General features: G+C 43.7%; 1 protein-coding gene across 2 annotated transcripts in view; it reads left to right on the forward strand.

The window, feature by feature from the left end:
- FLT1 (fms related receptor tyrosine kinase 1) overlaps positions 1–16955 on the forward strand; it is a 207153-nt gene that overhangs the window by 47065 nt on the left and 143133 nt on the right. The window lies entirely within an intron of this gene.

Genomic DNA, 16955 nt, shown 5'->3' on the forward strand with positions numbered 1-16955 from the left:
GGTAATTCTATTTTTAGTTTTCTGAGGAACTATCTATTTTTTTTTTTCAAATTCTTTTCCCATTTAGATTATTACAGAATATGTAATAGAGTTCCTTGTGCTATACAGTTGATTCTTGTTGATTATCTATTTTATATAGAGTGAAAGTGAAAGTCGCTCAGTCGTGTCCGACTCTTTGCGACCCCATGGACTTTGGGATTCTCCAGGTCAGAATACTGGAGTGGGTAGCTGTTCCCTTCTCCAGGGGATCTTCCCAACCCAGGGATCAAACCCAGGTCTCCTGCATTGCAGGCGCATTCTTTACCAACTGAGCTATCAGGGAAGCCCTTATATAGAGTATTGTATATATATGAAGCTTAGTTCCCAAAGGTAAAGAAAGTGAAAGTGTTAGCCATTCAGTTGTGTCCGACTCTTTGCGGCCCCATGAACTGTAGCCCACCATGCTCTTCTGTCCATGGGGATTCTCCAGGCAAGAATACTGGAGTGGATTGCCATGCCCGCCTCCAAGGGATCTTCCTGACCCGGGGATTTCTTACCACCTGAGCCACCAGGTAAAGAACCTCTCTGCCAGAGCAGGAGATGCAAGAGACCCAGGTTCCATCCCTGGGTAGGGAAGATCCCCTGGAGTAGTATATATCTAAATTATATTTGAAACAACATAATCCAGGGTTCAAACTGGATCCGGTACCCACTCTGATATGTGTAAAGTCTTTGTGCAGATTCCTTAATAAGAAGAGCGGTTCAGACTTAGGTCTCACCGTGTTTTGGATGCCACTCTAGGCACCTGTATTGGTTAAGGATTTCATTCTCATAACTTCCTAATCCTAGGAAGCAGCGCTGTCGTTTTCGCCTTCTCTTCACGGGAAGGTTAAGTGACTGCCCGTATAAACTAGTCTGCAGTGGAGAAGGCAGCAGCCCTTGTCCCTAGTCCCCTCTCGCATCAGGAGTTCACACACATAGAGTGCTTAGTTTTAGTGTCTGGTGTGTAGTACACACTGCTCACGTGTTTGCTGTTAACTGCTGCTACTGTTACCGTCTTCCCAGCCTTGGTTTCCTTTTCTGTAAAATGGGAAGAGTTAGCACTTTGTGTGGCTGTTGGGAGATTCAGTGGGAGGCTGTACACAAACTCTGTGCCTACACTTAGGAGGACTGTGCTGTGCTTAGTTGGCCAGGCGTGTCTGACTCTTTGCGACCCCATGGACTACAGCCCGCCAGGCTCCTCTGTCCATGGGAATTCTCCAGGCAAGAATACTGGAATGCGTTGCCATGCCCTGCTCCAGGGGATCTTCCCCACCCAGGGCTTGAACCCAGGTCTCCCACATTGCCAGTGGATTCTTTACCATCTGAGCCATAATCAGCCATAATTGCTGTGGTGAAAGGTGGTGAGCTGGGCAGAATAGAAACTACAAAGATAATCCCCTCAGCTTTCAAGGGCAGCAATTAGTGATGCAAATAAAACAGGTTACAACCAACCTATTGCAAAGGCCTATGGGAAGAGAGCAATAAGAGGGGCGTGGAGGAGCGATGCTCCACCAGAGATGGCACCAGTCTTCTTGTACTCACCTTTTAGGTCTCCAGTTAAACAGCACCCATCCTGGGAACCTCCCCAGGCTCCCCCAAGCTAGGTTTGCCCTCCCCTCACATAGGAGTCATCTCACCAGCTCTGTGAGGACCAGAAGTGACTGTCTTGCTCAGTTTGATGGCTCCAGCCTGGGTGTGCCAGGGAGGAGGTGCTCAGAGATGTTTGCTAAATGAAAGAAACATGGAGTTTTAAAATTTATATGGGTCTCACTGGTCCTCCTGGGCATTGATGAGGAAATGCAGGGCATACAGAACAAAAGAGCCACTTTGAGGGCAAAAACACACACGTCACGTGACAGAATCACTGTCCCCAAAATATCCACCTGACCAGAACTGTGACCTGCGATTAACCAAATGAGATCTGACAGGAAAAAGTGTAAAGGACTGTATTTGGCTGGCAAAGCCAGCTGACCGCCCTAGGACTATGGGGAAGGAAGCAGCTGAGACAGCATATGTGAGAAAGATTCAGGCTTTTAGTTAACTCTGTGTTTAGCCAAGAACCCAACCTTGAACACCGTTAACCGGTGGATGGGGTTTGGGATGAAGGTGGTGCTGGGTCTTGTTCAGTCACTCAGTTGTGTCCAACTCTTCGCGACCTCATGGACTGCAGCACACCAGGCTCCTTTGTCCTTCACCATCTCTGGAGTTTGCTCAAACTCATGCTCATTGAGTGGGTGATGCCATCCAGTCATCTCATCCTCTGTTGCCCCCTTCTCCTTCTGCCTTCAGTCTTTCCCAACATCAGGGTCTTTTCTGGCTCTTCGCATCAGGTGGCTAAAGTATTGGAGCTTCAGCATCAGTCCTTCCAGTGAATATCCAGGACTGATTTCCTTTAGGATTCTCTGGTTTGGTCTCCTTGCTGTCCATGGGACTCTCAAGAGTCTTCTCCAACACCACAATTCAAGCATCAGTTCTTTGGCCCTCAGCCTTTTTTATGGTCCAACTCTCATATCCGTACACAACTATTGGAAAAACCATGGTGGTGGTGATTTAGTCTCTAAGTGGTGTCTGACTCCTGCAACCCCATGGACTGTGTAGCCCGCCAGGCTCCTCTGTCCATGGGATTCTCCAGGCAAGAACACTGGAGTTGGTTGCCATTTCCTTCTCCAGGGTATTTCCCAACCCAGGGATTGAACCCGAGTCTCTTGCATTGCAGGCAGATTCTTTACTAACTGAGCCAGAAGGGAAGCCCATGGCAATATTTAGGGCATAGTTATACTTAAAATTTTTTGTTTATACTTATTTGTTGTTTATCTAAAATTCAAATTTGAAGGAATGTCAGGTTTTTATGGGCTTCCAAGGTGGCACTAGTGGTAAAGAATCTGTATGGATGTACTAGAAAAACCATGACTTTGACTGTACAGCCCTTTGTTGGCAAAGTGATCTCTCTGATTTTTAATACCTTCTCTAGGTTTGTCAGACGTTTGCCAGGTCTTACCATTTAATTTACATTTCAGGAGGAACAGGAATTACAAGTACATTCTATGATCCTGCCCGCATACTTCATTTTCCTCATCTGTCAAATGGGTACCTGCCCCACCAGCTTGTGAGCATTAAGTAATCTGGTGGTTTTGTTATTGTTCACTGGCAAGGAACAACAAAAGGAACAGAAATGTTTTGAAAAATAAAGAACTGGGTGGAAAAATATCTCCTTCAGAGTTTTTCTCTGAGGCAAAGAGATCAAACTTCATCTTTATAACCCCTGACGGTACAGCTACTATTTAAGAATGAAAGAAGTCAAGACAGGCAGATTTCATCTTGATATAAGCAAACAGTCTCTAACATCTAAAGCTCTGTGGCAGTGGAATGACCTGTCTTGGGAGGTGGTGAGTTCCCTCTGTGTCCAGGTATTCAAACACAGCACAGGTGCTCACTTGGTGGGACTGGACAAGACGCCCCAGCACCTTCCCACTGTTGACACTTGAGTAGGACCGAGTGTGCTTCTCTATCCTTTATCGATATCTGGCTGAGGTTCATTACCATAGATCATATTTCATCCTTGAAATCCAGTGGGATGAATTCCATTGTCAGCCTCCTTGGACAGGAAAGTTGGAGAAATTTAATACGGTGTTCAGGGTCCCATACTGCATGTAAGTCCCAAGTCAAACTTGGGACCCAGATCTGATAGACTCAAGGCCCTCCTCTTGCCAGTATGTTCTTGCTGGGCTTCCCCTCAGTCCCCTTGGAGGTTTGTGTGCAGGACAGAACAGAGTGGGTGGGGGCTGGGGGGCAGTGCAGACTTGCAGACCAGGAAGTGTTCAGGCCAAATGCTGCTGATATACGTTTTGACTGGCAGACACAGTGCTTTTGGCTGCCAATGTTTAATAATTGGAGGAGTTCACATAAAAATCTGATTTCCTACTTATCTTGAAAAACTGGAACTCTAGCTGTGCTGGCCTGTATTCCCACTTGGCAACAATAGCTGCAGTGACCAAGGACTGCCCCCTCCAGACCTGGCCCCATGCTCTCAACTGCCACCACCCCTGTGGCCTTGTATCCGGCTCCCTCCACCTCCCCTCCCAGCATCCCCCTAGGAGATGTCAGGGGGCTACTCCCTGCGTGAACATTTCACATGCATGTATAACACGTTACAGGTTTGGGACAGGAAAATGTCTGCTATATTTTCTAGAGGGAACTAAGCCTCAGAGAGTCACAGGGCAGCTGTGCCCGACCTAAACAAGACCCTGGAGGGGATGTTCTCCTGAGAGGGTAGCTGCCCTCAGGGAGAACCCATGTCCCAGGGACAAAATGCCCCTTGCACTGGAGGATGACTGTCCCCTGGAAGGACTTTCATCTCTAGGCTCCATAAGATAGGGCAGCTCTTGGCCCTGAGGTGGTAATGACAGAGACCCCAAAACATCCCCAGCACATTATAGCAGAGAGAGCTAAGCAGGGGGTCCAGTGACACGACCTTGATGTTCACAGTAGGAATTTATCAGTCTGTCCTTTCATATTTCTGATCTCCTGCCAGAAGACCCCATGTCCCTGGGCCGTCTTTCCTTCCCTCCACCCTTCCTTCCTTCCGTCCCATGTGTGGGGTATTTGAAGGTGTAATTGTCACTCCTAAGTCATTCTGAGAGTCCGGGCTAGATTTTGGTGGATGCAGAGAGGATGGCCTAGGGCCAGGAAACCTGGATTCAGGTCTGGCTCAACCATTCATGCTATTCCTGTGCCTGTGGGAAGGTCTTTCCTCATCTCTGGGACTCAGCTTCTGCTTCTGTAATGTGAGAGGCTGTGTTAGGGTATCACACAAGTCCCCTAACAGTTTTATAATCTTCTGATTCAGAGGCAGAGCTGGGAATAATAGGATTTGGGACACGGCCCCAAATCTTGGCAGCAGAAGAAAGAATTGTTGCCCATCAGAGCTGCTTGCTTCCTTCTTCCCTCCCTCCTTTATTCCTGTTCCGTTTCTCTCCTTCCTTCCATCTTTCCTTTCATCATCCATCTGTCATCCCTCTATATGTCCGTCTTTCCTTCCCCCACCCCTTGCTTCTTAGCTTTTCTCTTTTTCCTTCTTTTCTTTTGAGATGTTTTAATTGATCAAGATGAAGATCAGACTTTGTGAACATAGAAATCAACTAAGCATCTTGTGTGAACACCCAGTGAGCAAGGTTCTAGGGAGCCCGAGAAACTGCGCCCTTGTCTGCCTTTCTGGACTTAAAGTCTAGGCAGGCGTACCATCTCCCTGGCACTCCATTCTTTCTTTGATCTTCAACTAACTTACTTCGGTCTTAGCTGTAAATTAAAGAGAAATTATTCTCCTTCAAGGCAGAATTTAGTATTTACTTTTTCCTCTAATCAAAAGGAAAGTTTCTGAGCTGGGGGAGAGGTATGTGTGATGTCCACACAGCTAGAACTGGAGTCCGTGGGGTTGCTGTGTGCACAGGACCATAACGCGTCCTGATTTCACCTTGTCTCTTGCTTCGTCTGGTGTCTTCTCAATAAACATCAGTTGGCCGTACACCATGTGCCCACCCTCTGCTGGACCCTGGGTTGAAATTATTGATTACCCCCAATTGCCTGGCTGCTAGGTGAGCACATTTCGAGGAGCAAATTCATAGAAGATGCAGGAAGAAGGGGAGGGGCTGAACCACTCTTTCTGTCCTCCTCTCTCCTAAGTCTTGGTCTTTTGTCTTCTCCTAATTCGTGGAGTCGCAGAGAGTTGGACACGACTGAGCGATTGAACTGACTGAATGTCCAACTTGTCGTTATAAGTGGACAAATGGGACTTCCAAATGAGATAAGGCAAAACTGTGTGTTTCTCTTTTGAAGGAAGGTAGGCAGTCAGGAAAGAGCTTTTTTGATTTTGTATCACACGAATAATATATTCATGTTTAATTTTAGGATAGCATCTTGAGTCTGAAAAACATTGCCCCCTCTCTGCTTACCTTGCTGTAATAGAAACATTTGCGTACAATCTCATGTAGATGGCAGAGCCTGGCACTGATATTCCTAGGTCAGCTATAGAGGAGATTATCTCACTTCTGAATCTGGGTGGGTAGCGAATTACAGCTGAGGTTTTACTTGTTCACTTGGATAACCAGCATGACTCACTAGGAAATACTGTGTGGACTTGAATAGATACATCGGTCAAGGAACCTCCCGGCTGAAGGAAGACAGAGATGTCTCACTATGTTCCCCACAGACCTGGGACTGCCAAGTGGGAACTAAACTAGGTATTTACAATCAGGATGATTTTGTCATGGGAGAAAATTTTTTGTGAGTGGCTTCCTCAAATGCAAAGAGGAGTGGGAGAGGAAGGTTGGAGGGACTCTATAAGATAAAGTAGTCGGCACTGAATGATCTCCGGTTACCATTCCAGCTCAGAAAACAGGGGGTCACCATTCCTGAGATAGACCCCAGAGTTCTGTTCTCTTTCAAAATAAGTGTTTTGAGATATTCACATACCATATAATTCACCCATTGACATTGTATAATTTAATGGAAAAGATGCTGATGCTGAGAAAGATTGAGAGCAGGAGAAAGGGGCAACACAGGATGGGATGGTTGGATGGCATCATTGACTCCATGGACATGAGTTTGAGCAAACTCTGGGAAATAATGAAGGACAGGGAAGCCTGGCGTGCTGCAGTCCATGGGGGTTGCAAAGAGCCGGACATGATGGAGCGACTGAACAACAAAAATGGTCTTTAGCACATAGACAGACATATGCAACCATCACTACAGTCAATTTCAGAACGCTTCATTATCTCAGAAAGAATCTCTGTACCTTTTAGCTGTCACCCTTTACCCTTCTATACCTCCCCGCCCTAAGCAAACACTAATCTACTTTCAGTCCCTGTAGATTTGCCTTATTTCATATAAACGGAATATGTGGCATTTTATTATTAAATATGTAAGTATGTGCTGTCTTCTTGCACTCAGCATAATATGTCAGGGTTCATTCATGTTGTACTAAGTATAAGCACTTCATTTCTTTTTAATTGCCCAATAATATTCCACTGTATTGTATGGGTCTCCCACATTTTAGCCATCCATTTACCAGTAGGTAGACATAGGAATTGTTTCCATCTTTGGGCTGTCATGAATAATGCTGCCAGTGAACAGTCATATGCCAATTCTTTTGTGGAACAAGTTTTCATCCTCTAGGGTACATACCTAAGAGAGGAAGTACCGGGTCATATGTAAGCATAATTGTATGTTTAACCATTTGAAGAACTGCCAGACTATGTTCCAAAGTGGCGATCTTATGTTCCCCAGAGTTCCAGTTTCTCCAAGTTCTTGCCAATACTTGTTACCCTGTCTTTTCATCACCGTCCTAGTGGATTTGAGGCAGTATCTCATTTGGATTTAGTGTATGCATTTCTCTGATGGCTCATGATGCTGAGCATCTTTTCATGTGCTTATTGATTATTTGTACCTCTTCTTTGAAGAAATGTCTTTTCAGATCTCTTTTCCATTTTTTAATTGGATTATTTGTTACCAAGTTGTAAGAGTTCTTCAATTTTATTAGGTTATATATTAATATATTTTATGTAGTTACATATTGTAAATATGTATTATAAAAATATTTCTATGTTCTAGGCATAAAATTTAGAGGTATCAATGTTAAGATGTGCTGTGCTTAATTGCTTAGTCCTGTCTGACTCTTTGCTACTCATTGGACTATAGCCACCCAGGCTCCTTTGTCCATGTGATTCTCCAGGCAAGAATACTGGAATGGGTGTCATTTCCTTCCATAGGGGATCTTCCACACCCAGGGATCAAACTTGAGTCTCCCGTGTCTCCCACATCACAAGCAGCTTCTGTATATTTAGATTTTAATATATTCTAGATATATAAATATTTCTGTATTCTAGATACAAATCCTTTATCAGAAATAAATACTTTGCAAATATTTTCTCTCATTCTGTGCATTCTTTTTTCACTTGCTTGATAGTATTCTTTGAAGCACAAAAGTTTTAACTTTTGAGGAAGCCCAATTGATCTACTGCTTTCTTTTGTTGCTGATACCATGTAGGAGAATCCAGTGTCAAACCTGAGATCATGCACATTTACCTCTGTGGTTTCCTCTGAAAGTTGTATAGTTTTAGCTCTTGAATTTAGGCCTTTGATACTTTTGAGTCCATATTGATGTATGGTTTGATGTAAAGGTCCGCTATTCTTTTGTGTGTAGAGTTGCTCCAGCATCATTTGTTGAAAAGACCGATCTTTCCCCGTTGAATGGTCTTGGCAGCCTGGTTGAAAAGCAACAGACCATGGACTCAAGGGCTTATTTATGAACTCTTAGTTCTGCTTCACTGACCTGTGTGTCTGTGCGTATGCCAGTACCACACTGTCTTGATCATGGTTGTTTACAGTTTTAGTAGTAACTTTTGAAATTGAAAAGTGTGAGTCCTCTGACTTTGTTCTTTCTCAAGGTTGTTTTGGCTCTTCTGGGTCCCTTTCAACTGTAAATTTTAGCATCAGCCTGTCAGTTTCTACTAAGAAGTCATCCAGCATTCTGATAGGGATTGCAATGAATCCGTAGATCAATTTGAGGAGCACTGCTGTCTTAACAATATTAAGTCTTCCAATTTATGAACATAGGTAATATTTCCATTTATTTACTTCATTTCTTTCCACAGTGTTTTTGTGGTTTGCAAAATATAAGCTTCACACTTCCTTTGTTAAATATATTCCTGAGTGTTTTATTCTGTTTTGATGCTGTTATAAATAAAACTTTAAAATTTCATTTTCAGATTGTTCATTGAAAGTACATAGAAGTTATAATACTTTTGCATATTGATCTTGAATCCTGAAATCTTGCTGAACTCATTTACTACTTTCAATTAATAGTTTTTTTTTTTTTTAGTGGACTTCTTAGGCTTTTCCATATACAAGATCATGTCATTTGAAAATAGCTTCCTTTCAAATCTGGATGCCTTTTATTTCTTTTCCTTGCCAAATTGCTCTAGCTGGAATGTTTATTGTAGCATTATTCATAATAACTACTGAACCCTAGTGCAGTGCTGAACAGAAACGGTAAGAGTGGACAGCCTTGTCTTGTTCCTAATCTTAGGGGGAAAGCATCCAGTATTTTACTATTAAGAGTGTTGTTAGCTGTTAAGTTTTTTTTGTATATCAGATTGAGGAAATGCCCTTCTATTCCTAGCTTTTTGAGTGTGTGTGTGTGTGTTTTGTTGTAAAAGGGGTTTGGATTTTTTAAATTTATTTTTTAATTAAAAGATAATTGCTTTACAGAATTTTTTTTTTTTCTGTCAAACCTCAACCTGAATCAGCCATAGGTATACATATATCCTCTCCCTCTTGAACCTCCCTCCCATCTCCCTCCCCATCCCACCCCGCTAGGTTGGTACGAAGACCCTGTTTGAGTTCCCTGAGACATACGGCAAATTCCCATTGGCTATCTGTTTTACGTATGGTAATGTGAACTTCCATGTTACATTCTCCATACATCTCACCCTCCCCTCCCCTCTCCCCATGTCCATAAGTCTGTTCTATATGTCTGTTTCTCCATTGCTGCCCTGCAAATAAATTCTTTGGTACCATCTTTCTAGATTCCATATATATATATGCGTTAGTATACGATATTTATCTTTCTCTTTTTGACTTACTTCACTCTGTATAATAGGCTCTAGGTTCATCCACCTCTTTAGAACTGACTCAAATGTGTTCCCTTTTATGGCTGAGTAATAGTCCACTGTATATATGTACCACAACTTCTTTATCCACTCATCTATCAGTGGACATCTAGGTTGCTTCCATGTTCTAGATATTGTAAATAGTGCTGCAATGAACATTGGGGTACATGTGTCTTTTTCAATTTTGGTTTCCTCAGGGTATATGCCTAGGAGTGGGATTGCTGGGTCATATGGTGGTTTTATTCCTAGTTTTTTTAAGGAATCTCCATACTGTCTTCCATAAGGGTTTGGATTTTGTCAAATGCTTTTCCTGTACCTAATGAAAGGATCATGAGATTTTTGTTTCTTATTCCATTAATATTGTATATTAATGACATTGACTGGTTGTCGGAAGTTAAATCAGTCTTGCATTCCTGGAACACCCACTCTGTCAGGTGCATAATTCTTTTATAGGTATTGGGTTTGCTGGAAATTGAGCTTTTTTTGCATCCACATTCATAAAAAATACTGACCTGTTTTTCCTTTGTGATGTCTTTGGTTTTGGTATCCCGGTAGCACTGGCTTCATAGAATGAATTGGGAAGTTTTTTGCCTTTTGTTCTTTTAGAAAAAATTGTGAAGAATTGGTGTTCATTCTTTAGATATCTGGTAGAATTCACTTGTCTTCTGGGCCTGAGTTTTTCTTTCTGGGCAGTATTTTGATGACTGATTCAATCTCTTTTCTTATAGGTATATTCAGTTTATTCAGTTATAGGTATATTCTTATAGGTATATTCAGTTTGTCTGTTTCTTTTGAGTTAGTTTCAGTAGTTTATCTTTCTAGGAACCTGTTTATTTCATCTGTTATCTAATTTATTGGCATGCAATTATATTATTCCTTTATAATTCTTTTTATTTTAGTAGTGTCGATAGTAATATCTACTGTTTCTTTTCTGATCTTATTGTCTTTCCTTCTCTTTTCTTGGCTTGTCTGTCAAAAGGTTTGTCAGTTTTGTTTATTTTTTCAAAGAACTAGCTTTTGGACTCATGAATTTTTTTCTACTGGTGTTTTGGACATGACTTAGTGACTGAACAACAAATTTCTTTCACTTACTGGTTTCTAATTTCATTTCACTGTAGTCGAAGAACATACTTTGTATTATTTCTGTCCTTTAAAATTTATTGAAGTTTGTCTTATAGCCTAGTGTATAGTTTATCCTGGGGAATGTTCTGTGTGCATTTGAGAAGAGTGTGTACTCTGCTATGATGGGTTCTGTGTATGTCTGTTAGGTCTAGTTGGCTATCTGCATTGTTCAAGTTCTTTATTTCCTGTTCAGCCATCTCTCTAGTTGTTATGTCCATTATTGAAAGTAAGGTATTGAAATCTTCATCTATTATTGTTGAATTTTCTATTCTTCAATCCTGTCAGTTTTTCCTTCCTGTGTTTTGGTGCTCTGTTGCTAGTTGCGTATATATTTATAATTATTGTATCTTCATCAGTTCAGTTCAGCTCAGTCGCTCAGTCGTGTCCGACTCTTTGCGACCCCATGAATCGCAGCACGCCAGGCCTCCCTGTCCATCACCAACTCCCAGAGTTCACTCAAACTCATGTCCATTGAGTCAGTGATGCCATCCAGCCATCTCATCCTCGGTCATCCCCTTCTCCTCCTGCCCCCAATCCCTCCCAGCATCAGAGTCTTTTCCAATGAGTCAACTCTTCGCATGAGGTGGCCAAAGTACTGGAGCTTCAGCTTTAACATCATTCCTTCCAAAGAAATTTTATCTTCCTGCTGGACTCTATCATTATTACAAACTGCCCTCTTTATCTCTAGTAATGTTTTTTGTTTTGGTCTATTTTATCTAATATTTAACAACTGAACAACAATAGCTATTTATCTAATATTAGTATAGCTATTTCAGCTTTCTTGTGGTTGCTCCAAAGCTCTGTTTTGAATTCTCAAAAGCTTTGGTGGGCAACTAAAGTCAAAAGTGCGATGTGAAAACTCTCATTTCTAGATAGGATCCTTTTCGTGGTGTTGGTTAATTACCTTCTTATCCTCTTCACTTCATCCTCAATAAATTAAAATCACATCCTCCTTGAAAATAATTAGGAGCCCTCATGACCAGGACTTAAGAGTTAAGGTAAATGAAATGAAAGGAAAAGGAAATCAAGAAAAAGTTTATGAAAAGCATGGGAATGAACAAGCACTCGGAAATAAGATTTTTACTCTTGAGCTCCTCTTCAGTCTGAACAACCCCCTAAAATCTTTGGGCCATTCACTTGCTCCACAATCCATAGAAGAGCTCCTAGGTAATGCCCTTGGGAAATAGAGTGGCATGAAGCCTACCATGCTGGGACCTCTATGTCTATGTGCCTTGATATGCCAGAGTGATTACAGATTTCAAAAGGAAAAACACATTGAAAAAGTAGGTATAATACCACCCTGAGCAAGGGTCCCTGTTTGATCTTCCCCTGTGCCCAAGTCTGCCCGTTGTCCTGAAGGATGGCAGCCCAGCTACTCCAACTGGATGAGAAAACCTCATTCTGTGCCAGTTTCCTGTCACTGCTTTGAGTTCTAAGAGTTCAGAGAGGGGATGGTGGTGCGCCCTCCCTGCCTCTGGGTGTGGCCTGAGTCCCTGGTGACAGTGTGTCTGCACCACGGGTACACCAGCGGTCTCCGGAGCAGCTCTTCCTCACTCTTTCAGCAACCAGCCACTTTGGTCTCAGGAAACCACTCCACGGCGCTGGCTGGGTTTAGAAGTCGTTTTTAATTTTGTGACGATGACAAATGCGTCCTATGGGAGTAGTAAGTGGTTTTACTGGTGATATTAATGGAACCGTGACCTCTTCTGTATCTTAGGTCATACAAAACAAAAAATGTTTGTATTATAATATGTCAGGCAAGTTCATTCGTAGCCCTTCCTTGAAGCAAATTGCAGAGGAAATATACTATTAATAAGCCTGGAGAATAGTGTGTGTGTATCTGTAGGCATAAGTTCATTTGTAAACATAGTGGATTTATAATGCCACTATTAACTGTGCTACAAATGGTGTGTTTTGAATTATGCTGGGATGGACACCAATCATTGAAGTTCTGATATTTTTTGAACAGTGGGCCCAGTGCTAAAATTGACATTGACTTTTAAAGGCCAATAGATATCATGAAATTCAGGTGTTCAAGGGATCCAGCGTGAACCGAGGGCAAGATGAAATTCACAGGCATGTTGCATTAGCTGTTTTTGTTTTCTTGTGGGATTGGCATTCATTAGCCTAAAAATGACTACACCAAGGTTTACTGTTTCCTCAGGAACATTTTATGCCAGTGTCCTTTGTTGAAAATGGTTGCTTAAGGAGACGGTAAATTAAATGTGAAGGATTTACAATTTAGTTACATGAATTAAACCATTTCCTGGTGTTTGTGTTTACCTTGGGACTCACAAAGGAGATAAAAATATAGACTCACAGGAGGAAGGAAAGGAATTGATCGAATCCCAGTAGTCCTGCCTGGATGTCCAGCTCAGCAGTTTTATTCAGGGGAGGAATTTTGTGCTGATAAGTGAATCTTTGTTCCGTATAATTAACTCTTCCTCTCTACAGATGCTACTACACTCACTGAGCCTTCCTAATAGACATATAACTATTAATGTGATAGTTAATGCCTCCTTCTAGTATACTGGACAAAACTGATGTAAATCACATGCAAAATTTATAGTTTTCCTCAAGTAAAAATGCTTTAGACGTTGAGACTTACATGCAACGATTTAAAATGTTATTGTAAAATCATACATGCTCATTCTACAAAATCTGACAAAAACAGAAGGGCTTTGCTGGTGACTCAATGGTAAAAAAAATCTGCCTGCAATGCAAGAAACACAGGAGACTCAGATTCAATCCCTGGGTGGGGAAGATCCCCTGGAGGAGGAAATGGCAACCCACTCCAGTGTTCTTGCCTGGGAAATCCCATGGACAGAGGAGCCTGGCAGGCTACAGTCCATGGGGTCACAAAGAAAATAATAACAACTCAATACTCAAAGGGATTCATGGCTCACATTTTAGTGTATTTGTTTTGCCTTTTTTTATCCATTATATGAATATAAATGTGTACTTTCTGTAGTTTAGATCTTGAGCGTAATTTATTATTTTCATATAGCCTAACCCCCCTTTCTCAAGTTCAGATTTCTCATAATGAGAAAATTGATGGCTAACACGCACACATCTGCCAGGTACCATTCTAAACATTTTGTATGTGTGAATTTGTGTCACCCTTGAGATAGGTATTACAGATGAGGGATGGTACTGGTGAAATGCTTTGGCCACGTGGCTCAGACAGTAAAGCGTCTGTCTACATTGTGAGAGACCTGGGTTCGATCCCTGGGTTGGGAAGATTCCCTGGAGAAGGAAATGGCAACCCACCCCAGTACTGTTGTCTTGAAAATCCCATGGACGGAGGAGCTTGGTGCAGGCTGCTATCCATGGGGTCGCAAAGAGTTGGGCACGACTGAGTGACCACTTTCTTCACTTTCTTTCACTGCTAGTAAGGGCCAGAGCTAGGATTCAAACCCTGGCTGTGAAGTGCTTTTGTGTGTGTGTGTGTGTGTGTGTGTGGTCACGCTGCTCATCTTTCCTGGACTAGGATTTGAACTTGTGCCCTCAGCAGCAGTGAAAGTACGAGTCCGAACCACTGACGTGAAGTGAAAGTCAGTCGTGTCCGAGTCTTTGTGACCCCATGGACTGTCCAGTCCGTGTAATTCTCCAGGCTGGAACACTGGATTGGGTAGCTGTTCCCTTCTCCAGTGGCTCTTCCCAACCCAGGGATTGAACCCAGGTCTCCCGCATTGCAGGCAGATTCTTTACCAGCTGAGTCACAAGGGAAGCCCAAGAATACTGGAATGGGTCACTAGTCAGCCCTAAATTCTCCTAAAAGGTACGGTCTTAACCACAATCTGTTGTCCCCCTCACTCCCCCAATTCTGAGCCTTGTCCTAAGGCTGTCCCAAAGGCACCCCCACCCCAGCCCTGACCCTCGATGAGCATCCTTGTCTGGGAATTCCAGACCGTGTGACATCACACATACTTGTCCCAGAGAACTGTGACAATCAGCCTGTCTCTGAAAAACAATTGCCAACAACAGTGCTTCCTATGACGAGGGAGCGGGCTCTGATGAGGGGAGGTGGGGCAGGGAAGGATCCTTAGACTGGAGCTCAGGAGAAGAAACTGGCCTCTGGGGTTTCTGTTCACAGTGAGACAACTCTCTGCACCTGTTCACGCCTCTCTCTTCTCATCTGTAAAATGACAGGGTTGGAGAGTAGTTCGTTAACCGGCTCATTCATTCGTTTCATATGAGGCAGAGATGAATACCGTCTGTCTCCTCTCCTAAGAAGTCATCATCCCATGTGTACCCAGGGAAGTCGTGTGTTAGGTGCTATAACAGGAGAGTTCTGGGGCTGCTGGCAAAGCCCCTGAGGTGGACTGGGATGGGAAGCAGGAAGGGCTGGCCCAGGAAGGCTTCCCAGGAGACCAGGAGGAATTGTTCAGGGGTTTCAGATCATCCAAGATGGGCTATATCGATCGAGTCCCTCTAGGGTCCTCTCTGGTGTATGTCACACACCGCCACCTTCAGCGGGCTACAGCAAGGTCCCTTTTTTGGTGGTGGTGGAGTGTGTGTGTGTGTGTGTGTGTGTGTGTTAAAACTACAGAACTTTATCATTTCACATTCTAGACACTCGAGGTGGCGGCAGGCCCGTGCCCCCCTGAAGCCTGTAGGGAGCCCCCGTTTGCCTCTCCTTACCTTCTGAGGGGGGCTGGCGACCCTCCGTGGCCCTGACCTCAACTGCGTTGCTCCGTCTCTGCTTTGTCTCCGTGTGATTCTCCCTGGGTGTCTCTCCTCACATGGCCATCATCTTATATGGACGCCAGGCCTATTGGACTAGGGCCCCACCTACTTAACTGAAGTAACTCTATTGGCAGTGACTCTGTCTGACCCTGGTGAGGTCACATTCTGCAGTGCTGGGGTTAGAACATATTTGCATTGGGGGGTGGGGCGCCGCAGGGGGAGACACAGTTCATAACAACGTCTGCAGCCCCCAGTCAGTCTGGGCAGCCAGGGCCCCCATCGTGCCTGTGATTTTTCTCCATTCTCTGTTCAGCATCCAGGATTATTCTGAACGGCGAGCAGGTGGGGGCCCGGGGGAGAGTCTGCACAGGGCTTCTTTCCATCTGGGCAGGAAGGGCTGGGTCCAGGGGGAGAAGTTAAGAGCAGTGCTTCCTGAAGAGATCGCTGTCAGGGGATTCCAAGGGCGAGGTGGACTACGAGAGTGTTTCTGAAAGAATGTTCAGTCCTGTCCCTGCAGGAACTGCAGGGAAGCCCAGCAAGTGGTTTGAGTTCTTCTGACCTCTGAGGTGGACAAAATGCTGTCAACTTGAAAAAAAAAAAATCATAATGTGAGAGTCGTGAGTTAAGTTTTACTGGGGGCAAAATGAGGACTATAGCTTGGGAGACAGCAACTCAGATAGCTCTGAGAAACTGCTCCAAAGAGGCAGGAGAGGGGTGGGGAAGGTCAACATATATGTGATTTTGGTGAAGGGTAAGTACGTGCAATCAAGCATATATTATTTTTTTGCAAAAGATTTCTGCTTGTCTTGAGGAGCAGATGTCACCAGGAAGGATTTTTAGTGCTTTTTTAGATATGAGGAGATGCAAGAATTGGGCTCATAAAGTCATCTCCTGAGCATATCTAACTATCTGAAGACTGACTCTGCCCATTTTTCCCAGAGCGCCTCATTCCTGCTATCCACCCTGAACTCCCTTCAGAGGGTGTTGAAGGTCAGCCCTGCAGAGGCACCTGATTTAACCCTTGTAGAGGTAAAAGGCAAGGCAGATTTGTAGTTGACTGTGCCATGCTTTTAAAGGCGATCTCTTGGGAATCAGGTAAAGCCCTTTCCAGGTCTCTTCACGCACACTCGCGCATGCTTTGCTGTTCGTAGTCATGCAGTGCGGGCTAAAGAACTGGACACACGTGCTTGTGAAATACAGGTAGTGTTCACCCTGCTTCTCCTGCCTTCCCCCTACCCCTTCCCCTGAAGTAGTTCAGACCTTCTCGTTTTACTTGTCGGCCTTTAAGCTGCAGAAAGCGGTGGAGGCATGTTTCTGTCATTCAAATGGAAATCCTCTCTCCAACCTGACACCTTGGTCCCCCACTCTCCACTGTCATTTGTGCTCCTAACACTGCCGGACCTGCTCACCCACCCCCTCTGACTTCTGACAAAAGCTCAGGAGGGCGCTTCCTGAGGC

The sequence above is a fragment of the Budorcas taxicolor genome, chromosome 12, assembly GCF_023091745.1.
Source record: "Budorcas taxicolor isolate Tak-1 chromosome 12, Takin1.1, whole genome shotgun sequence".
Classification (NCBI taxonomy): domain Eukaryota; kingdom Metazoa; phylum Chordata; class Mammalia; order Artiodactyla; family Bovidae; genus Budorcas; species Budorcas taxicolor.